Below are 25,024 nucleotides of genomic sequence, written 5' to 3' on the forward strand. Positions count from 1 at the left end.
TCCTTTATGCCTGGATTTTGTATTACCAGAAATACTTCTGAACTGGCCATCTCTTCCAGGTTTTATCAGGCAGCTTTGGTACTCATAGCTTTAGCCCTGCTGATAAACTTGCAGTGTTGTTGTGCAGTGGCGAGGGGGTTCTGAGCCCTTTTTTCCCCTGTATATCCTACTTGGAAAATATAATCTATGCCGTGGAAAGTGTGGCCAAATACCACAATGGACACCCTATAAATGACTGACTAATGATGAATTATCCACTTGAAATCACATACATATTGTCTAAGTACATCAGCCCATACTACCCATCCCTTTTTTCTCCAAGGTTGTTATTGAAACCCCTCAATGGAAGATAGCTCTGCAATGATTGTGTTTGGTGGCATGACAAACAAGGAAAATGAATACTGCTAGAACTGTAAGCCCTTCCTACTCATGGCACCACTAACTTTACATACTCACTTTCCATCTGCACTTCTGGATTATTTTAAATCTGTATATATGGCAAAGTATAAAAATGCCTGGACATCAATGGTATTTTAAAGTATTTTTCATTCAGTTGCCTGAACTTTTTTTTTAATTGAGGAGCAGAATGTTATATGTGAGATTAGTGATCTCATAGGGTTAAAATTAACAGAGTAGTTTATAGTTATGCTTTTTTATTATCAGTATATGTTTTTAAATAGGAAGGTTTACATCTGAAGACTATGGTGCACCTTCTTTTTATTGTATATTATAGTTCAGCAACATGTGAAAGAAAAGAGCAGATGTTCCTATGCATTATTTCCCAGGCTAATCTCAGACTTTTTATTTTGCATTTGTTTTGTTTTTAATTTCTCATTGAACAACCTTTTTGTTTTTATAATGGTTTAAAAATAGTTCCCATCATATTTCTAAATGTTACTGAAGTTCTGTACTATATTGTACATAATGCTTAAAGTGAAACACACACTTAAACTGTACCAGCCTGACGTGTATAACATCTTTAATCATACCACTCAGAGGTATCCAATTTCTTTCACACCATTTACACAGCACACATGTGAAAATTAGTGTGGAGCTAAACGCTGAACATCATATGATTTTGTATTAGAACTTTGGTTTAATTGCTTTGCCACTTTGCATTAATAAGTTTAGAGGGTAGTATATCATTACTTTAATTTCCCTTTCACAAGCTAACTGCTTCAGCTAAATATGTTCTCTATCTGTATTTTAAAAACTCTTGCAGCCAGCATATATTTCTTTACATTTGTCTACATTAAATTTTGGTAGCCAAATCTGTAAACCCAGTTATACAGAAGGATTCACATCCTTTTTGTTTTTGTTTTTCTTGCTGCTTCCTATAACTTTACTGCTCATCTTAAATTTATATGATCACAAACATCTGTTGCTTAGAGTTGTTTCATCTTTTTTTTTGTGTCTTCAGCCATCCACTATTTTTAAATTAGGAAGCATAGAAACTTTGATTCTGGGACCTAGTTATTTGACCAAATGGTGGAAAGGGTAAGGCTGGGTGGAACATATACTTCATTAAGTAGTGCCTTCATAGAGTTAAATGCTATCTTATCATGCCAACAATGTACAACAGAGCTGGTTGAATACTGAATACAATTAGTCGTCATATAATACACTTGAGAAATCACAAATTATTTGGCCAAGAGTGCTCAGTGAAGTTCTAGTAACTTTTAACTCCATGCTCCTACATCTCATCTTCCATTAAACTGTGTCTTAGTTGCAGATGAATGAAAAAGGATGGAAAAAATAATTCTTCCATGAAAATCCCATGACTCCTTATCCCCACTTTTTTTTGGGGGGGGGCAGAAGGAGGGGCAAAGAGCTAAATTTGAATCTTTATAGGGGCTTGAAATGTAAAACTACTTTTATTTCCAAAACTGGCTTTAGTACCCGTTCCACTTTAGTAGGTAAAAAGCTGTTCTTTCAGCATTTCTGGCTGGGACCAGAAATTTTATACAATGAAAGAGCTTCCTTGAGATTTCAGGTTCAATTATGCAGACTCAAAGGGCCAAACTTTCAGAGGACCTCTTCCTGGTGCATCCTTTTATATAAGCAGAATTTGCTTTTGTACCAACAAATGGATTTTGAGCAATTACCCAATCAATACATTTCAAGTACATTCTTCTCATACACACACTTAATGCGTGACAATCAAATTATTCACCTACAGACTGAGAATGAAGAAAGACGGAGACAACATTGTTTCTATTTCTAAACATTTGGGAGCTGCTCAGATACTATGGGAATGTGGACTATAAAAATTCATCTTTGTCTATCTTAAACCAATTTACTATCCAAAACTTGCCTCTATTTGAGTGCAATAATTCTGCCTCTCTGCTACTTGATCTACACCATTTAAAAAAAAATCATTTACAGTTTTAGACACTTTATTGACATCAATTTATTCCATTCTTGTCAGGATCTCACTTGGTTGTAAATCCATTTAAATATACTTTCAAAATGTCAAATGACAATGTTAGGTGGTAGTCTGGCTCCTTGAAGATAGTGGAACATAGTGGTCAGTTCACCCCTGGAATGTGATGTGGTCCTTTAAGTTTGTGGAAGGTCTGATGATGCAGCGCTTTAGGACTATGTTGGAAATGTAATCCATCACTTTGGTGGTGGAGTAGGGGAAACCATAGCTCCTGGTCCTGCTTGCAGGCTAAGGCACACTATGGGGAAGCGTGCGATAACAGTCAATCTAGTAAGAGCCAGCCGAGGACAAGAAGGGGTATGTTATGCCTCTCTGTTTTATGGAGCAGCCTGCTCTGTCTTTTGTTGTTGGTGGTTTTTTGGGGTTCTTGTGTCCTTATTCTAAATTCTAAGGAATAAAGTAGTCTTATGCCAAAAAGTTTTTCAGCAAGAGGATTTTATGGGGTTTTCTAAAATGTAACTACTCTGTTTTTGTGCTGTAAACATAACACAATATATGCAAGGACGTGGAAGATACTAGTAAAGAGGAAGTGGTCCTGGAAATAAATAGCATTTAGAAGGAAGTCTCATTACTGTTTCTTTAAAGGAGCCAGGAGTGGTGGGAATTGTGGAGTCTGTTTTCCACAGATCTACAATGGACAAGAAGGGGTAGGAGCAGCCCAGGGAAGTGGTGGGGAATACCACAGAACAGTCCTTGGCTGCCTAACACAGACTCCGTAAGCTGGGACCCAGAGGAAAGGGCTGGCTTGGATTCCCTTACTGCTTCCCCAGCAAGAGGGGAAGTATTGACCTCAGGACTAGAAGAAGCCAAGAATGATGAGTCTCAAAGGGTGGTTGAGAGCCTGACATACAGGCCATTAGATTTTTTGGGTTGTGGGGTGGGAGGGGATGGTGGGATTCTTCTATTAACCCAGGAAGGTATCTGAGAAGTGACCAGTCTGGAAGGCAAGCTACAGAAGTTGGCATCTGTTGTGGAAGCAGGAGGACTGACAAGGGGGTGTAGAATGAAAGAACCCCCTGCAATACTGCATCTTGGCATGAGAGAGTGCTCCTGTTAATTAGAAAAGAAATGACTTGTCTATTTTATGATGCAACAGAATGTAAAACTTTGTTTTTACGATATAAATATGTAAACTCTTGTGCCTTTTTAAAGGGCCTGGGCTGAATCCCTTTGAAGTCATTGGGAATTCTGCCAGTGGGCACTGTCTCTGGCCAAAAAATGTCTGTCTTTGCACTATACAGTTGCTGTTATTTCCCAAGTTTCAGTTCAGAGAAAATCTTAATGGTTAAATTAGATGCAATCTCTGAAAAGAGTAGCCATTCAGTAGAATTATTAATTGTCTTCATTATAGAGTCTGTTACAATATCATACCTGTCTATTTATCTCACATTGGCATGGGAATGACCGAGGCTACATCTACGCTATGAGCTCGGCATGTGAGCTACGTGCATAAGCATAAATGAGTAATAATGACAGCTAGCATGAGTGTAAAGAATAATGATGTAGCACAGGCAGTGAAGGCATGGCTGAGCTATGCTGCCACTGCCCATGCTATTGCAGCTATTCATCTGTTTATGCTCATGCTAAGTCTCATTGAGCTACTACAAGTATGTGTTCATAAGCAGGAGAATCACACCTCTAACTAATACTATTGTCATAGTTGGAGATTTGGGGTATTGTTGGAGGTTGGAGACACTGAAAATGAGTTCATGTAAATACCTAGCTAGATTTTAATGTATTATACTAAAACAGAATTTTCACAGACAAGCAGAACACAGGGCTGTTTTACCAATGGGATGATTTGGGAATGTTTGAACAATTTACAAACTCTGAGATTATGAACCCTATGTATCTTTGTCAGGCTGTAAACTCTATGAAGTCATTTGCCTTCTCTGTGTTCTGTTTGCCTCAATGTTGGCCTGAAGCTCAACACAGAGATACAAGGCTAACAGTCCATATAAGGTTGATAGTCCCAGAGGAACTGGTTTAACAGGGGGAGCAGGGCTGGCCCACAAGATTTTGGCACTGGAGGTGGGGGGCTCAAATGATGTCCCCATACCCCTTCGCTTGAGCCAAAACTTTGAAAGGTCTCAATTCTGCTTTCTTCCTGTTCTACCTAACGGTCCACAGTCTGGGCCAGCTCATGCCCTATTGAGATGGCTGCTTGGAGAAGCTGCGTTCTCCACTGGCAACTGTTACAGGAAGTGTTAGAAGTATGCGCAGAGCAACAAAAGCATTTGGAAAGAGGGTGTTTATCTTATTTGTGTGCACATATTCCAGAACAGCCTTTGAAGTTGATCCTGCTGAAATGTATCTTGAAAGAGCTTTCAGTTCATCACCTAAATCACTTGCATCAATATCGCATATGTCGTCATGTGTCAACACTGTCTCTAGTGCCCTGCGTTGCTGGTGTAGGTTTTCTTCAGGTATAATGAGGAGTTTTGGAATATCATACAACATACCAAATATACTGCTGTGTTCCTTGAGCTGCATGAAACATTTTTCAACTGGCTGTATTGCACTTTCTAGCACCTGGTTAAAGAATTCAACTTTGAATTGTTGTTTGGGGTCTCTTATGGGATTATGCCGTGCCTCGTAATCAAAATGTAGTCTTCTTTGGTGACTCATGTATTCTTGAATGGGTGGGGAAATAGCTTCAGTGTGAATTTCCTCTGTCAACTTCTGTGAACTGTTCAGAATGTTTTGAAATCCCTCATCTGACCAGTCAGGTATAGGTATGACTTTGCTTTGTCCAGTTGTTCCATTGCTTCAGATATCAAGGTCAACTGAGATGTCTCTGGGGTCAGTGTTGGTCCTGGGGTCCTTGGGCAGGTGAGCTGAGGAGCTCCGTTTCTGAGAAGAGGTAGCAAATGGAGATTCAGTGCTCAGGGAATGTGCCAGAGAGGTTAATAGAAGAAACAGTGCTGCACTGTGCTTAAGCTCCAGAAGCTCAATATTTCAATGATTTAGGGACACAGAGACTTTCATTCCCCTAGGTCCTAGTGAGTAGCAGGGTTTGGCCCCAACATAGTAAACTAAACAGATTGTTTGTTTTCCCTGTATTTCTTCAAGATCAGAATGCAAACTATCTCTGTTTTTAAAGTCAATGAACAAAAGTGTGGGAGACTTGGTTTTCAGGTTGTAAGAGGAGGTTATAAACACTAGACATTGTCAAAAATATTTTTCAGTATGCATATTTTTAAAAAGTCCATTTGATCCTTCACTGGACGCAATCTGTTGGGGAATCCTATTGAGTATAGCTTCCAATAGATTTCTATTATAAACTTTTGAAGCCAGTCATGTCACAGGAAAACCTCTATTGTACCAGGGTTTGTAATATTTAGTTCTAAATCTGAGTTCAGAATATTTTCACATAGACATCTATTGAAGGCTGATCTCAGTGGAACAGCCAGCTCATGTTAGGCTTTGTCATAAAACACTGCTGAATTCAGATCAGGTTTCAAACAGAAAACTTCTAATTAGAGCTAGGTGAATGCTGTAATAATTTTAAACAAAAATCTACAATTTTGTATCAATTTTTAAACAGCTCCAGATTGTGAACTCAAAAGGTCCTGAATTCATTTAGGGAATACTGTAACATGTAAGATTATTGGAAGGAATGTGTGAAAAAACAACCAATCTTAAGGACTTATTGGAAAACATCAATGTAAAATGAATTACAGGTTTGTAAACATGCATATTTGCATTAGTTCCTGATTCTAAGCATTACATACATTGAAACAAGGAAAAGAAACATATCAAATGACCACCTGCATGTAAATAAAAAAACTACCCACTGCAGCCTGAATTGTGAATATCAAATACTCTCTCAGTGAGCAAGTTACAGACCAAGAATTATTTGCCTAAAATATTCAGCAAATAACTTTGGTTAATTAGTAAATTTGAGAAATTCACAACACAATTCAGGGAATAAACATAAATAAGTTATTCTCTACAAATTCTTTGAGATCCACTATTGGTACAAAAAGTTAAAACCACTAATATTCTGATTCTTGCATTAGTGAATGCAATTCAGAAGTCTTGATTCAGGAAAGTGTCCTTTTTCAGGAACAGCATTTGAGTAGATGCTTCAGTTCTGCTGAGCTCAGTGAGACTTTAACACATGCTTAAGGTTAAGCATAAGCATTGTCCTGAGCAGAGATGAACTTAAGCATATGTTTAAGTAGAATCATAGAATGTCATGGTTGGAAGGGACCTCATGAGATCATGTAGTCTAACCACCTGCTCAAAGCAGGACCAATTCCCTATTTTTATTTAATTCCCCCCGTCTGATCCCTAAATGGCCCCCTCAAGGATTAAACTCACAAGCCTGGGTTTAGCAGGCCAATGCTCAAACCACTGAGCTATCCCTCCCCTGTCCTTAGTTCCCATGAAAGTTCTTTCCATAGTACTTTCATGACCTAGACCCAAAGTGAGTAAGGTTTGCAGAATTGGGCCTTAGTATTTTGCTTTTTAAACAAATTAAGAATAGAGCTCTGAATAACTTATAATGATGGGACTACACATTTAAGAAAAAGCTATTCAATATGAATAAAGGTTGCAGAATAAGTCCCTAAAGGAAAACAAAATATGATATTATAGAACCCTGCAGGCAAACTATAAATAATCTGATCAAAACCCAATTAAGTTGTCATCTTATCTTTCCATTATTTCTTTTCTCATTATTGATGATGTCCAAGATTTCAGGTTGCAGATAGCTTTCTCCTTTCTTATTAGCTTATTTACATAATGAAAACAGCAGCTAATATCACTATCACAGTTGAGTGGTAAATTATGACGACAGACATAATTATGAAGCTACTGAAAGCCTGATTCTGCTACCTTTTCTCACAAAAACCCAGATCAGTCCTCATGGATTGCACTGGTGTACATGAGAAGTAGAGAACCAGGTTTGGTATGAGTGAAGGTTGAAGAATTTGGTCCTCGGGGATGTTCTAAATCAATGAGTCAGACTTCAGTGGTTCAGGAGCCAAATTAGCAATCAACGTTACCCAAAAGAGCCACAGCAGTGTGACTTCGTTGTTTCATTTACTATTTTATTTATATAATTCTCACAGCAAAATGACTGACAAAGTATTATTATTTTATGAATTACAAGTGATTAATAACATAGTAAAAGCGTCCTGATGGGTTAGTAACTTAGACTGGTTAATAATTAAATCATGATGTCTTAAAATCATTGCTCTGCAAAGAGCCACAAGAGCCACATTAAAGAGCCACTTGTGGCTTGTGAGCCTCAATCTGAGTATCGCTTGTTCTAAATGCATCTGCGATATAACTTACCACTAACTTGATTCTGCAACTCCTTACTGCACCAGAATAGTTTACATGAGTTGCCCCAAAGGATTCAGTTGGACTGCTTGTGCAAGTAAGTGCTATACAGCTCAAAGGGGAGGAACTTGGAAGAACCAGCCTCTCTATTGTATGTTATGAATAAAGTTTGAAATAATGCAATTTTCATTTTTCATTTCTGAACTGGGAAGAGTAAGTGGCTGTCTTATTTGTTTTACAGTAGATGATGAATCTGGCACAAAGCCCATGAATATTACTGAGGTAAAGGAAGAACAGCTGGATGCTGGGAATGTAGAAGAATGTCACTCTTTTGTAATCCATTAGCTGTGTAGGAGGAGTTTACAGTATAGTCAAACTATTTCATACATGTCCAAATACAAAGTACATCCAAATGCATGGGTGTGTACTGAAACTACAAACAAGAGTGTGTGTGAGAGACACCCAGCTTCAGTAATATACACAAGTAACTCAGAGCTGTAAGAGACCAAAGATCTGTTCCCTTTTTTCTCCAGTAATGCCACTACTATAATGTGCTAATGGTTTGTTATGACAGTAGTTAGTCAGGATATCCATGCAAACAGCTGTGTAGCTCAGTATCCTCAAGCTACATTAAGAACAAATATCTATCTATGAATAATGATGACAGAAAAATCAATGTGGAAGCGAGCAGCGGGTCTTGCAAGCAGGGGAGTACCCTTCCTCCCAGTACATTGCATCATGGCAATTGCCTCTGGTGATGAGAGGGGCAGAGAAGCACTTACAGCAGCACTACCGGTTTGTTCTTAGCGCTACTGGGAGAAGTAACTGATCTTAATCTCCCCCAGCCTCTGGGGAAACCTAAGAGCCCCAGGCTCTGTTTCTTAATGATGGTGCAGCTCTAACATTGGAGAGAGATTTTTTTTCAATACATAAAGAGCCACTATATAGTCTGACTCATTTTTAGATTAAGAAAAGCAACCAAATGAGAGAAAATGAATGTGTAAAAGTCCCCACAAGACTAAGGCCTGGGCTACACTGTGTGTGTGTAGGGGGTGGGGGTGGAGGGAGTTTGAACTAAGATACGCAACTTCAGCTACACTATTTGCATAGCTGAAGTCGAAGTATCTTAGTTCGACTTACCTGACTGTCTTCACAATGGCAAGTCGACCGCCACAGCTCCCCCGTTGACTCCACTTACTCTTCCTGCAGAGGTGGAGCACGGGCATCGATTTGGGGATTGATTTATCACATCTAGATGAGATACGATAAATCAATCCCCGATACATCAAACACTAGACATACCCTAAGTGTGTGAGATTCACACTAAGGGACCCATGGAACAGACTCCTTATCAACAGAAAGGTGCAGTATGCAGGAAACCATCGTCATTGTTTCAGAGTAACTGCACCTGTTTTCGTCACCCCCATGGTCCATTCCAGGAGTGCCTAGTCAGTTTTCCAGACATCACCTGTGTCTAGGCAGGGGACCTTATCCCAGTCCCTTCTGAACAGGGGGCTTTAAGGCACTACAGCTCCCTGTCTTACACTGTAATATCTCCAGCAAGCCAGTCTGCCTAAAGGCCAGTGCCTGTACTTTGCTTTGTCTGAGGACTGTGGACAGTGTATTGCCAGCAGTTGCACGTTACCACACAGATCCTTCTAAGCAAGTACATATATTCTTGAGGTAAAAGCATTACAGGGAAAACATAATAAAACAAGAAACAGATTTAAATACACACTAAACACACCAGGGAGTCCTATGGGGCCCTAGTAGGCCAATGTTCTTCCATCCCTTCCACAAGTATTGGAATTACATTATTCTTTGAAACAACTGTGGGCAACTACTGTAGGAAAAAAAGCTGCTTATCTGCTATTTTTGTTCGTGCTGGCAGAGTCTAGTTTCTGATTAAATACTGCTTGGCTCCGCCTTACTTCTGTGACTACCTGTATGCAACATGCAGGACCCATTCACCAGTACTTGATACAAGTTAGTCTACTGCTTTGCTGCTTGTGTAGTCATGATTGTGCACTGTGCATGTGAAATGTTACCAGGGATAAAATGTGACCATTCAGATCTATGTGTACAAATGTATGTGGTGAATCAGGTCCATTACTAGTAAATACAATGGGAGCAGGTCTTTTGTAGAAACCAGGCTGGAAGGTCCATATAACTTGCTGCCACCCCAGCCACCAATGTTTTTCATATTGTACTTAGTTTTTTGATTTGAGATATTCACTAACTCTGAGTCTATGTTCATGATGCATCAGGCATCGTAATGACAGAAGGAAAGAAGGGAAAATACTGGTTTGCAGTTGGAGCTTCCTCAACTCCCTCTCTTGGGAAACCCCTTTAGGCAGGACCCTAATTGAAGGACCAGAATTGTTTAGCAAAAAATCAGCAGAGAAAGAAATGCCCCATAAATATACTGCTACTACTACATTCCTTGGCTTCACACTCATTAACATCTGTGAATGTGGGGGCTGGACATAGAAATTGGGCTGCTCTAAACATCCTTCAGAAGATGCAATGTAGTGGTAATTATTTCATGTGGTGATTGCTTTCTGAAGAAATTAAATCACCTCCTTTATAAGGTAACAAATGTGACTACATAATTCATAGATTCAAAGGCCAGAAGGGACCATTATGATCATCTTGTCTGACCTCTTATATAACAAAGGCCACAGAACTTCCCCAAAATAATTCCTTTTGAACTAGAGTCTCTCTTGGAAAAACATCCAGTCTTGATTTAAAAATTGCCAGTGAGGGAGAATTCACCCAAATCCTTGATAAATTGTTCCAATGGTCAGTTACCCTCACTGTTAAATTATGCTGTATTTGCAATCTGAATTTGTCTAGCTTCAACTTCTAACCACTGTAACTTGTATCTTTTGTCTTCTAGACTGAAGAGCCTATGATCAAATATTTGTTTTCCATTGAGGTGCTTAGGGTGCAACCACACAGGAACTTAGGTGCTTAAATCCTATCTTTAGGCACCATTGCAATCCACAAAACTCCTGTTTGGCTATTGCTTTACCCTGTAGGCACCTAAAGCTTTTGCTTCTGGGCATGTGCATTGAACTCCTTCTCTAAATGTCTAAGCATCTAGCTCTCAGAACCCCAGAAAGTCCAAATCAGGCCCCTCAGGTGAGGTTACACAAAACAGCTGGGAGTGGGGGGCCAACCTCCCCTTATAGCCTTTGAACTAGTGGATAGGGTACTCACTTAAGCTAGGGGAGACCCTCACTTCAAATCATCCTGCTCCTTCTGAATAGGAGAGAGGATTTGGCCAGGGATTTACTGCCTCCCAGGTGAGTGCCCCTAGGCTGAGGAAGACCCACGTCAGACTTTTCCATAATCTCTCCTATTGAAGTTGTTCCACTTTAAAAATAATAATAATAAAAAAACTAACTGGGCCAGTGAAAGACTTAGACTCCACTCTAGTGGGTAGGACACTTATGAGACATTGCAGATCTATTTTCTCCTCCTTAGTACCTCCGCTCCCCTAAGGGCAGGGACTAAGATTTGCATGGCTGCAAGTCAAGGGATGGAGAGTATTCCCTACTCTTGTCTCAACTCTGTGCAACTGTGTCAGGGCAGGACACAATGTACATATCTACTCACTTTGGGGTGGTAAACATGACATCTGACTTGTTTAAAAGTACAGTAATTCCATGTTGTGTACTTGAAATTTGTCATTTACAATGTTATACTGTAAATGCTCTTTTGTGAAAAAAACAATTCCATAAATAGTTTGTTCAGTGCTAACTGGAATAGTTAGGCTTGGCAGAGTTTGATTTGATTTTATTTATTTTTTAATAATTTCAGTGGATCTTTCTTTTTAAGCATTTTTTTATTTTTATCAGTTTTAAAATTTTCACAGTTGCAGGAAATTGTGTGTGTGATGGGAGATCAGACAATAGAAGCAGTCAGACAATTAATGATGTTTTGATTCAAAAAGTTAAAGATTTATAGCTATTAAAACACTAATTGTCACCATCACCTGTCAAAATATACCTAGTTTAATATCCTTAAATCAGACTCTGAGTTCTCAAGCAGCATTTTTTTAACTTTGCTTACCTCTAAGTTTTGATTACCATCTATGGAAATATTTTTTTATTGGTTTGTGTGTGTAAATTGATGTTTACTGACATTTACTGATTACAAAAAAAATCCGATCTTTCCAAGTCTAAAATAATTCGACTTTTACAAATTTTAAAACAGACATTTAAAATGATGTCTTAGCATTTTATACTTCACTGCTTAAAAAAGTGTCTCAAGTACTGCACAGCGGTGGGGAGGAAAAGGCTTATTAGAATGCACTGCATAACTATGTATAAAAATAGGTCTCTTTTTAAAAAAAAATTTTGTAACTCTTTTATTCCTTCTCTCTAGTCTACATTTGTTTTAATTAGCACTTGAAGCTATCTAAAAGTTACATATCCTGACTGCTCAGAAGTATGTTATCATGATCAGAAAAAAGCCAATGCAATTTCAAATGTGACAACTAAAGTTAGGCCTCAAGAACAACCTGTGGAAATTTGTCCTTCATCTGTGCATAACTGTCAAAACGATCACTAATTTTCTAGAGTCCTGCCTAAGTGTAGGTGGAAGCAAGTAGTACTAGTCTATACTTAATTATTTTTGGAGGGGGGTTCCTATCTTTTTTTTCTGCTTATTACATAACATTTGTTATATTGGGAATAAAGAAACGATAATTGGAACATGCTGGCTCTTTTTATAGCCAATGACTTTACATGTTGTAATAAGTATCAGCTGCAGAAGAAAAGACTGTCAAAATTGATTCAATTCTATGTGATACGTCTAAAATTTTCAACCAAGAATACTACTACTCCAGTGCCAGTATATTAATGCTTTAAAAATTGTTTTGGGGATTTGGTGTACCAGGATTAGTAGCTCCCCGTACTCTGTATTACTTAGACTGATGCCTGTTTCAATGGGAAAGTAGGGTGACCAGACAGCAAGTGTGAAAAATCGGGACAGAGAGTGGGGGGTAATAAGAGCCTATATAAGAAAAAGGCTCAAATATCAGGACTATCCCTATAAAATTGGGACACCTGGTCACCCTATGAGAGTCTTCCCAAAGCTCTTAATAGCTGGGATTCTAAACTGCTTTGCTGCCATTTATACTTTCTTGTTTTCATTGCCTGCAGCTCTTCTAAATCCATGTTTGCTTTTCACTTTGCCGGCAGTCTGGAGGTCAGGTTAAACTTTCACCTCCGACGTTCCCCCGCAGTGCTATGGAATGCACTTCGCATCTCACGGTTTCCAGAGGTCCCTCAAAGACCTCTAAGCCTTCATGAATCTCTCTCTAATTATAAGTCTCCCTTAGTCTTTGCTGAGTTACCGAATGGGCTGATCAAAATGCGTGCAATGTTTTCAAGCTATGGTGTGAAGTGTATGCTACAAAACAACCCATGCGTGGCAGATATGAAAGAGACAAAACAGAGACAGAGTATATTACATGATGGAAGATCACCCTCCTTCCCATTAATATTACCACAAAACAACCCTCGAGTGATTGTTGTAATATCCAGAACTTTACTTTCAAGAAAGCAAGCCCTCAGGTACAGACAAGCTGGAAATTGGAATTCCACGACAGTGTTAGTAATTTCATAAGGTTTTAGATAAACGAATTAAGTGCTAGCAACCAGAGAATTAATTCTAAAAGGGTCACTTAATACTTTACAATATCAATCTAATATTCATTTTGTGATCTAAGCAACAGAAATTCAAATAGGGGTTATGTTGCCCATAGAAACAGGTAATAAATATACCAACACCTTATAGCTCATAAACATCTGCTACTTTGCTGTATTCTAAACAAAGTTCCTGCGGCAGCATAGAAAACAGTTGCCACATCAGAGTCTTGATGCTGCAATGCATTTTGCTGAGTCCCTTCCTTATGCTAAATATAACTCTTTACAAGCTTATAGTATACATTTTCCCTTTATAATAATTTACATAATAGAGTTGTTTAATGTTTAAACACATTGTAAATGCAGAAAAGTCAATACATTGACTAACAAGCACATAAAGGTTATACTCCTTCAATAGGACTACTCCTGTAAGTGAGGACTGCTGCATTGGGCCTAAAGGAGGAAAGTATTTTGTTTATTGGAAAGTATTTATTTTCCCTAAGAAACTGAGATAGTCACAATATTCCTTTATTGTGAACTCGTTTAAGGAGTTCTATATTCTAGGGAGGCAGTTCTACATTCAAAGGCAGGGACTGTGTGATTGTATGGACTGCTTGCTTAAATAAGGATATAGAGTTCTTTCCCAAGAAAAATACCTGTGCCCAACAGGCTGACCAAAAAGAGCAGATGGAGAAATATTTGTATGTTATGAACAGCTCTCATTGTTCCTTACAATCCTGTATGATGCCTGTAATACTGTGGTGATAGGTGATATCGAAATATTTAGAAAGAAAGCTAGATAAGAAGTCTTTTTTTGCCCAGAGGTTATCAGTTTGGTGGCTCAGTAGCAGCTCAGTTTCCAGGCTGGAGAGAAATTGATGTCATGGAGTCAGGTCTGGTATAACTTGTTTATTTTCACGTACTTGTCTGTATTCTTAGCTATGTTATCAACATGAGTCCTATTACTCTTAAACCAAGTTCATACCTAAATGCACGCAGGCAATCTTGGAAAAGCCAGCTCAGTTAGACTGAACTACCAACAGCAACAGCTACCTTACCACTGTCCCCCAGATCCCCAGTTATTCAACTATCTTTCCCACTTTCATAGAGCTGTCCCTTTCTGGCTGCTTTATTACCCTCCAGTCAGGAGTCAGAACAACAGGAGATTCATCCTCAGCAGATTCATCACACGGTCCTGAGCTGATTTATTACTGTTCAGCAGCTTCCTTACAACAAAGCTGGTTGAACATTGAAATTTTCATCCTGTGAGAAATTCTGATACGTTGATATTTGTTTTCATCCAGAATTGGGACCAAAAATTCAAATATCACATAACAGAAAACATCTTGAGTCAGAAATGTAGTGTTTCATTTTGACTCAGACATTGAATTATGTCTGCCTGAGCTGCTGCCGTGCCTCAGAGGAGCTGCCATTCGGGTGACTCACGTCACTATTCTTCTCTATGGACCAGGTTCCATGGCTGTACTGTAATGCCCCATGATTCAAAGTGGTCATGGGACTTACAAAATACACCACAGAGTTTCAGCCAGAGGAGAGATTGCTGTGCATCACGGGAGATATAATCCAGCCATAGAGCACAGCTCATAGAATTGAAGAGGGGCATGAGGCACCAGAATGAAAGCTCAGATGGACAAAAATCAAAATCAGTGTAGCCTAAAACAAAATATTTAGTTTTTCATCTGTGGAAAACTTTTAAAATATTCCACGAAAATCAAAATTTTCTACAGAAACTGTTTTCTCCATTGCTAAAACATTTTGATGGAAAATTCCCATTAACTGCAAACTTATAAGGTATTTTATAAGCTAGCTTTTTTTTTCTCTCTGGTATTACAGCATGCTTTCGTTTGCCATTTGGGTGATTTAAAAATAACCCACTTCATTTCAGTTTGCAGTACTTAGTATCACCTAGAACTGAGCAAAATGTTTTCAGTGACACTAGACAACATAGGAACCTTGTCTAATTTCAGAGTTTCATCACACTCTAACATCAGACTAAGGCCTCAGTCCCACAAACATTTAGGCAGATACTTAACTTTACTCACATAAGGAATCCTGTTGAGGTCAATGGAACAACTCTCACATGCCTCAAGTGAAGCATATGCATCAATGTTTGCAGGCCTGGGGCCTGTGGTTTATAAAAGGTTCACTAAAGTCAGCTTTTCGTGTAAACAGAGTGATTTTTAGGGCTAAACTTTCAAACTGTTCATTAATTTTGGGGGCCAAATTTGATACACCTATTTGATCTTCCTGTCATAGACCCAACACCATATACAAGAAAAAACAACTCAACTCACATTCATCCAGCAAATTGGACTGAAAATCAATCACAATAAGACATATATCATGACTTTTAATATTGCCTCACCATCACCAGTATGGATAGAGGATTATGTTCTCATCAGTGTAAAAACATCCACATACTTGGACAGCGCCATCAGCCAGGATGGTGGAACAAGCCAGGACATCCGGACAAAATCAATAAAGCCAGGAACACCTTCAGGAGCTTAAATACAATCTAGAAATCATCAAAATACAACACCAAAACCAAACTAAAGATTTATCAGAGCTGCGTACTTTCAACACTACTTTATAGTGCAGAATGCTGGGGAGTGAGAAAGTATAACATGTCCAAACTGTGTTCGTTCCATACAACCTGCCTCAGAAAAATCCTCAGTATCTTTTGGCCCAGAACCATCTCAAACCAAGATCTACTGACACAGTGCAGCCAAGAGGATCTGAGCACCATCATTGCCAGGAGGCACTGGAGATGGATTGGCCAAGTGCTTCGGATAGAAACTGATTCCATCACCAGAGTAGCAATAAGATTGAAACCTGAAAGCAAGTGAAAATAAGGCTGCCCAAAAACAACATGGTGAAGAACTGTGGAAGCGAAGCGGAACAACCTGGGGCACAACTGGGGAACCATTGAAAGACTTGTCAGAAATAGACAGGAGTGGAGGAGTTTCATTGCTCCCCTAAACACCAGAGGTGTAATAGAAACATGATGATGATGGTTGGTTGATTGATCTTCAAAGCTGCTGAGTACCTGCAGCTCTGATTACAGCTGAAGATTTGCGATGTTTAATACTTCTGAATATCTGGCCCTAGCTATCTAAAATTGGGCACCCAAAACCTCAGGTACCTCAATTAATGGTCTTAAAATTGCTTTGAAGTAATTATAAAAAGTGGGTTTTAATGTGACAAAGAAGGGAAACTAATATTTGAGATCTTTTGCTCAAACCCAGGGCACAAAGGGAAACTGGAGAGGTAGCATGTACAAATCCACACAGACTGAAACAAAAATGTCTGCATGTATCTCTGTGAATTAAAACAAATGAGTTTTTCAGGCAGCTCAAGTTTTACTCAAAGAGCTCAAGAGAGCCTTTTATAAGAGCAAAGGGAAGGCACAAAAGCAATTACAAAAATTATGTACATACATTAATTGAGGCTTGTCTGTACTTGCTCATTAAGTAGAGATTGCGTCCAAGTCATGGAAGGGATATGCCATGCAACCAGCCTTTTGTCTGGTCACATCTCTGAAAAGAGAAGTTCTGAGAAAGTGGGGAGGGTAGCCAGAGACCAAGGACTGCACCAGCCACATGCTCTGTAGAGGGCAAACAACCTCATAAGGGTCTGTAGCGGAAATGGAAGCCTCCCCCACTGACCTGTGAAACTACCTGGTCATGCTGAACAGGGCAGTAGGGAGCCTGCCACACCACCATGAGATGGTGCAATTTGCAAACTCCCCATATGCACTGAAGAAATCTGGGAAGGATTATGCATCCAAAAGCTGCCCCTGGTACAGGCATCCCCTTCATGGACCCATTCCTATTTGGAGCACTCTGGTCCTAGATTTTAAAGAATTTTAGCCATTAAAAACAAAATGTGTATTCCATAAAGATAAAAACAGTACAAAAATACATCCTGAGCAGGGAAGATAATCCCTTAAAATAAAATGCAAGATTTTCAAATCCATTCCAGTGAGTCCCCTGCAATGCAACTTTCGGCCCTGGAGTTCTGATTTAACACTCATTTACTCTCACCAGTCTGCTGAATTATCTTCAGTAGTGGCAATGGGTCTAGTGATCAACAATTAACCTTAATTAGGTGCCTACCAATGTAATTTTGCACACAGCTAAGAGAACAAAAGTTTAATTTTTTTCATTTGAATGTGAGGTGATATAAGGAAGGGCCCAGACTCCAATATTTGTCAAAAAGTAAGTTGCCGTCTATCTTTGCCTTCTCAAAATGCATTCAAGGCCTTAGCACAAGGGCAAAAACTTCTGTTGCCCCCAAATCTAAAAGATTTTTTAAAAAATGTAAACAATAAAATGTTAAGATAATAGATTAAGAATAAAACCAAATGAGCACTTACCATACACTGCATGTGGAACAGCAAAACAAGTTGTGGGAGCTGGAGGTTTAGGTGTTCTAATGTGTCGTCAGTGCCCTCACCAAACATAACTTTGAAATTATTGAGGCTTTTAATTCTGTTGTTCTTGTTCATGTTCCTCTCTTGTAGTGTCTGTTTGTAATGGCTAGTATTTCAAAAGCATCCTCAAATTCTAAATCTTAATTATGAAATAACATTTGAAATGCAATTATCTTTCTTTCTCTGCAATATCACCGTCTCCTATCTCTTGGTATCACCCTTTTATTTACTTATTTCATGGTATTTCTCACAGTAAGGGAGCTGATATCGAAGAGGCAAAAGATTAATATTTAGATGTATTTGTTCAAATTTATGTTAAGTGCTACCCTGAGGGTCTGGCTCTTATACAAATATTTAAAATATGCAAACTAATCAAGATATGACTAACCCATCCAAACTGACCTCAGCTTGCAAAAATGTATCAAGCACCTCACCAAAAGCTCAGGAAAGTAGCCTTACTATGTGCTTCGTAGGGCAGACTGAGGTGATGAGTGAATTCCAAAGTCAGGGACCACTCAGAGAAAGCACTCAACCACCACCTCTTTCCTTTGCTTAGATGCTTCATAGCACAAGTGCCTATTCTGGTTAAAACTATGTTGGTGACACTGATGGCAAGAGAGAATAGAGACAGCTGACCAGACTGGTAGTCATTTCAAGCTTTTTACACTAAAAATCAAATGCATTAAATTCCAGCTGTGAACTAAAAGGGCAGATTTCAAAGCAACATTATAATGTGTCCCCTTCTTTAAGGTCCACTTAATAGAGGAGAATGTGGCTGCCTGCTTAACTTGTTTCTAAATAGTCAAATATGATAGACACCTTGTAAAGGTGCACGGCCGGGGCTCAACCCTCTCTGAGGAGGAGGGGAGCCACACCGGCCTTGATACACGTCGTCTACGTCAGCCCCTTTCTTCAGGGCTGAGCGACGCGGCACAATCATTCGGGGCCCCGGCCTTCTGCTATAAGGTGGGGCAACAAACACAAAGTTATAAAGGCTCAGACCCTCGTGGCTCAGGGTCGAGCAGTAAATAGTTCAGGCTTAATGGCCTCCTTAGGCCGGGGAGAGGGGGATTCTGCCACCCGGGTATGGGTGGCAGGGGGAACGCAGGCCCACCCACTCCACTGCGTTCCAGCCCGAGGCCCTAGTAGTGGCTATCACCGCTAACGGTCAGTGGGGTTCCTGACCGCAACACACTGACATGGGTTCAGGTATACTTGCAGCCTGACTGGAGTTGGCTGCCCCCGGGCTACTTCCAATCTCCCCCTCTGGGTCTACCTGATCCGTGGCGTCAGCCCCTGGGAAGTCTAGTAGCATGGGTCCCTCCCGGCCAGGGCTGGGCGGTAGGTCAGGCAGTACCTCTGGGAAGTCCAGCCAGGCCTGCTTCGGGGGTTCCTCGGGGTAACAGCAGGGACGGGGCAGATCTGGCAGCTCCTTGTCATAGCGGGTGTGGGGAAGCTCGGGCAGCTCCTTGTCGTAGCGGGCGTGGGGAAGCTCCGGCAGCTCCTTGGCGTAGCAGGCGTGGGGAAGCTCCGGCCAGTCAGGGCAACGGCCCTGGGCCTCAGCAGCTTCCCAGTCATGAGCACCCTCTGGCAGGTCTGCTCCCAACGGTGGCTAGGCTCCAACTGAGCGCTGATGGCCGGCTTTTATACTTCCGGGTCACCTCCTAACCCTCTGAGGGGCGGGCTCACTGATCTGTGGCCCCGCCCCTTTAGGTATCTGATGGGGCTCGACCCTCCCTGAGGAGGAGGGGAGCCACACCGCCTCGCTACACACCTAAATGTGAATCTGTGTGGAAAATGCACCCCTTCAATGAAGGGAATGATATTACTGCTGTTTATTAAGGTTCCTTCCTCCAATGTATCGATGTTATCTCAGTTTGCCTGGTTTGAGCCTTATCCCGCTAACCTTCATTCAAGCCCTAATATTGGTAAGATACTAGATAAGTCACTCATACCAGGTACTTTGGATGAGATGGAGACATAGAAGTGGGTGTTGTCAACATGCTGAAGACACCATAACCTATGCCTCTTATTAACCATCCCAGTAGCCTCGTGTATACATTGAACAAGAGGGACAACAAGATGGAACATCTTTGAGAGATCCTATGGGGCAGAGGAACAATAACTCTACACTACCTCCTGGGAGATCTCGGAAAGAAGAGTAGAGCTATTCAAAAGCAATTCCATCTCCCCCTCTTAAGGACCACACATGTTGTCAAACCTTCACAACTAACAACGTTGAAGGCAGCTGAGTTAGTGCAGACACTTGATTTTTATCTCTTACTAGGAAGATGACACTGACCATGATATGAGCACTATTTCTATACCCAGGTTTGAAATAGGCTAGCTGGGATCAAGAAAATCTGAAAATTCCAAATATTGTATGGTTGGAAAAATTTAGGTGATTTGTTTGGTCAGAATTTTCTGACATTTTGGCAAAATTAGAATATTTTTGTGGAGATGGTCAAATTTCACCTAAGTACAGCTGGAAACTAAGAAGCGTTCAATTCAAAACCTGCCTGGTTTCTTGTAAGTTTGCCTGTCCAGATTCTTAGCAGCCTGCTTGAGAGTCTGGTCTTCATCCCTGGATCAGCTAGCCATGAGAAATGCTCCACAGGCCATGACCTTAAGGCTTCCAGACTCTGTGGCTTCAAAGCAGACTGCCAAGCAGACCCTGCCTTGAGGTGCCATTCCCTTTTACAGAGAATGTTATGAAATTTTTGGCTTTCATTCCTAATTGGAATGAAACTATATGTTGAAATATCAAAATCTTCCATGTAATGGAATTGCATACCTGAAATTGTAACCTGCTTGTTAATCTTCACCAGACCCAGAGAAGTTGTAAAAATAGGATAATACCTGAAATTGTTTGTCAATAGATGGTTTTGTAAGTATATACCTCACAAGGCCTTTGGATAGCTGACACCTTGTCCTCCCCACAAGTAGCACTTGATCTCCTAAATAACAGACCCAGAACTTCCCAAAGCCTTCACTCAGGAGATATAACTCATAGAAACCAACAGAACTTCACTGGCCATCATCTACAGTCCTTGGCTAAAACCTCTCCAACGCATCATCAGTGATCTACAATGGACAATCCTTTGTGATCATCCTGGACAATGATCTCTCTCTTTCACAAGCCTTGGGAGGCAGGCCAGTCCTCGCCCACAGCCCTCCCACCAACTTCAAGCATATTCTCACCAGCAACCACACATCGCACCATAGTAACTTTAACTCAGGAACCAATCCATGCAACAAACCTCAATGCCAACTCTGCTCACATATCTACACCAGCGACATCATAACAAGACCTAACCAGATCAGCCACAACATCATCGGTTCATTCACCTGCACATCCAACAATGTAATATATGCCATCATGTGCCAGCAATGCCCCTCTGCTATGTACGTTGGCAAAACTGGACAATCCCTACGTAAAAGGATAAATGGACGCAAGTCAGATATTAGGAATGGCAATTTACAAAAACCTGTAGGAGAACACTTCAACCTCCCTGGACACACAATAGCAGATTTAAAGGTAACCATCCTGCAGCAAAAAAACTTCAGGACCAGACTTCAAAGAGAAACTACTGAGCTTCAGTTCATTTGCAAATTTGACACCATCAGCTCAGGATTAAACAAAGACTGTGAATGGCTGGCCAACTACAAAAGCAGTTTCTCCTGCCTTGGTGTTCACACCTCAACTGCTAGAAGAGGACCTCATCCTCCCTGACTGAACTAACCTCGTTATCTCTAGACTGATTCTTGCCTGCATATTTATACCTGCCTGTGGAAATTTCCACTACATATATCTGACGAAGTGGATATTCACCCACGAAAGCTTATGCTCCAATATGTCAGTTAGTATATAAGGTGCCACAGGACTCTTTGTCACTTTTTACAGATCCAGACTAACACAGCTACACCTCTGATACTTAATTTGTATATTATAACCAAAAGCTCTCCCAGAACCTTCTGAATTTCATCAAACAACTCTGCCTGAACGTCTCAGTTCAAATGAGGTTAACTTTGTGCTTCAAGTGACAGAAAAATACCTCAGAGCGGGGGAGGGTGGAAAAACTTGACTGTCTGAGTGAAGGCAGCCGAGATCTGCAGTGCTTGGTGGGGACTTAACTTCTATTACAGCACAAGTAAAGAACCTTTTCTTCATCTTTTTTGCACACAGTGGCATAAGATTTTTTTTTTTAATTTTTTTTAAATCATCATCAGTCAAATGCTTGTGCACAGCAGATAGTTCAAATTTCAAGCCTGTTCAATCCTTGACCCTGGATGCTGCTGAGGCTGTCAACGGAAATAATCATATCCGGGGTGACTAAGATTTAACTCAGTGCAATTTTGATTGCCCTAGATATACATTCCTGAAAGTAGAAAATCCAACAAACCTTTAAGTGTAGCAGTTTTACTGAGTGCTGCTTTAATCCATGAATTCATCTCTTCATACCATACTATGGACTCTATTTCTGCTTTTTTCCAGTGGCCTGTCTGTGGCTCTGGGTCCAGTGTTCACTGCACACTCGTGCTTACTCAACAAAATACTCTATGAAGGGGGAAAAAACGAAGAATTACATTTCAGTATTCATTGGAAAGAACTCTCAGGGCAAATTTTTAGAATAAGGATGTTAACTCAAAGCTGTCAATATAAGTGGTTACAGATAATCAAGAGAAAAATAAAGAAAACCCAAGACCTAACTGAATTCGATTTGCAGCTCAATTTCTTGTTGACTGTTATGTTAACAGTAGGAATTGGAATGCAGCAGCAGGGCAATAACTACCACTGACTTCTACTCTTTGGTAGCTGCAATGTATGGTATCTGTTTTACTAAAGGGAATTTGTGCCTTCCCTTTTATCAGCAAAAAAATTATAATTCATTCTGCCTTGAATTTTTGACATTGTGGTATCTTTCCTGTCCACAGCAGTGCCTTCAATTATGCAGTTAGTGTGTCACTATGTCAATGTGAAGTTTTGTTGTTGCTTTTCTAATGTGAACAATAGAAGTTCATTAGTCAGCAGAAGCCACGTTCTCTACAGGTCTGTGAACCCTCAGTGCTTGTTGCTAAGTACATTAATCAGGGGTAAATAATCACATGTCTGTGGTGTGACACACAGGGTGCTGGTATGAGACTGACTTTTTCATTTCCTGATTCCAGTCATATGACATGAATCAGGATTACAAAAGATTGTACTCCTGTCACATAGTCTGTTGCCTCAGCGGTTGCTGTTACAGACTGTCTGTCTGTTTTTTGCCTAGAACTAGGAAAACAGAATTCTTGTCTGATCTAATTTAATTAAATTAACTAAATTAAATTATCAAATTAACTCACTAAAATTGTACTAGATTAAACTGTTGTATTTGAGTCTACTATCATCTTCCCTCTGAATGCAAGCAATTGAAGGATAACCCTGAACATACATTTGCAATTAGTTTGATTTTATTTTCTATTTTTAGGGTTTTTTCCCACTCCCTTTTGATAGACCTGGCATGTGATCCTTAAAGCCTTCTGCAGGCAAAACTCCCATTGACGTTAGTGAAATTTTTTTACTATAATGAGGATGACAAAACTGGTTGGCCAGTCTCTAGTTGGTGACAAAATCAGTATTTACTCAAACATGATCAGGCTCTAAGATGCTATGAATGTACATTCATTTCCCAGGAACTGTGACTGACTTTTTTGGTGGCTGAGGATAGGGGTCAATTGGATATTTTATATATAGATTAAAATTCTCCCATAACTTTTTTTCCATGGCACCTTCACTGAAAATTCACTATAGCCAGAAATGTAATGTTACATTGTAATTTATTGTAATCTGGCATTTTCATTCCATTTCACTATAAACAAATACTAGTTTATACCATATATTTGTGATCTTTAGCTAATGTTTTAGAAATGTCAATTCCAGAGTCTGTATATAATCAGTAAATTGCAAACTGGTTCAGATAACTGCAGAAGCCACCTGACCTGTTTGCTAACACTCCAACAGAACCTGAACTGAACCTTATTTTGGATTTGAAGAAAGATGGGTTTACATTTTAAAAGATGACTTTATTTTCAGATACTTCAGCCAAATGCACATAAGCTGAGTTACTGTGAGAGGAATTGTTCTTGCGTGATTTTTCTGTTCAACGGGAAGCCTCGGTTATGAAAGAGTTCTGGATAAATAATCTATCATCATTTTTAGGTTCTTTAATCACTATAGCAGTGAGTTTTTATGGAAATTGTGGAAGAAAAATTTCTTCTAATCAGAATTGTCGTATGACCTTTTTTTTTATTTACATGTATTTATATTTCAAAGGTATTCTTTTTCTTTATTTACCTTAAAATGTCTATTCCTTGGACTCTTTTCTGATCTTCTCTCTCTCCCACCCCTGAAGCTGGACACAGATCTCAATTTAATAGCTAGTCCATATTCTCATAGTAAGAGGAATACAACACATCCACATACTCCTATATTCTGGGGAGGAGAGGTCAAAAATCTAAATCTGTATATTTTTTTAAATCTTGGACCCATCTCTACTAAATATTTAGGACTATAACTGCATTTTAGGACTATAACAGCATTTAAAAGGGAACTGGATAAATTCATGGTGGTTAAGTCCATTAATGGCTACTAGCCAGGATGGGTAAGGAATGGTGTCCCTAGCCTCTGTTTGTCAGAGGGTGGAGATGGATGGCAGGAAAGAGATCACTTGATCATTGCCTGTTAGGGTTCACTCCCTCTGGGGCACCTGGCATTGGCCACTATTGGTAGACAGAATACTGGGCTAGATGGACCTTTGGTCTGACCTGTTACGGCCGTTCTTATGTAAAACCAAAATAATCCTTTCAGAGTGAAAAGAGACCCATTTTTGAATACTATTTAGTAGTGTGAGAGTTAGAGAAGTTTGATCTTCCCCATATCTCCCCCAGCAGTTACAGTTGCTGAAAACACCAAAGGGAATCTTCTTGATTTACATCAGTCAGTGGTGGATGCTTAAATCAGGATGTCCTCCATTAGATTATCATATTTGAAAGGTCAGAGTTCCATAGATTGGTCTGCCTTTGTTGCCTCTCTGTTAACTTCTTGTTAAGAATAGATTGCCAATGGAATTAAACATATAACTTTTTTCCCTGTATAATAACAATAACACTTGCTTTGGTTTGATTTTAAAAATGCATCTT

The sequence above is a fragment of the Gopherus flavomarginatus genome, chromosome 3 (assembly GCF_025201925.1).
Source record: "Gopherus flavomarginatus isolate rGopFla2 chromosome 3, rGopFla2.mat.asm, whole genome shotgun sequence".
Classification (NCBI taxonomy): Eukaryota; Metazoa; Chordata; order Testudines; family Testudinidae; genus Gopherus; species Gopherus flavomarginatus.